Source organism: Myxocyprinus asiaticus, chromosome 44 (genome assembly GCF_019703515.2).
Source record: "Myxocyprinus asiaticus isolate MX2 ecotype Aquarium Trade chromosome 44, UBuf_Myxa_2, whole genome shotgun sequence".
Classification (NCBI taxonomy): Eukaryota; Metazoa; Chordata; class Actinopteri; order Cypriniformes; family Catostomidae; genus Myxocyprinus; species Myxocyprinus asiaticus.
This window is the reverse complement of record NC_059387.1, coordinates 21,701,178-21,701,663: the sequence shown is the minus strand read 5'-3', so window position 1 is coordinate 21,701,663 and position 486 is coordinate 21,701,178.

Sequence of the window (486 nt, the reverse complement as noted above, 5' to 3'; positions counted from 1 at the left end):
CTTCGTTTCGACCAATCGCAGTGAAAGGCGAACAAGACTCAAACCAATCAGATCACGAGCTCGTGCTGGAGGGCCGTCATTGTTGGTGAGGTAATCATAAGGCAGGAGATGTAAAGGGCCGTTCACGCCGAACACGTTGTGCCTCTGTCTGCACTGTTTTTCCAATTGTTGTCCTATATAAACAATATGCGCTAGACGGGTGTATTTTACCGTTGTGCCACGTTTTTAGAACGCAGTATCAAGTGAAAAGGCTTCTCGAGTCACCTGTATTAGTGATGCTGCGTCTAGCTTTTTTTCTTTTTTTTTTTTTGCGCAAGGACATGTTTGGTGTGAACGCCCCCTAAAGCATGTTTGTTGTTATTGGCTTTCGCAACATTTAGAACTTTGTAACCTGGTTATAATCATCATCATCATCTTACTATTAGAGCATCAAACTAATAGTGTCAGCATTGAGATGGAGTACTGAAATACTATGGCTTGCACATA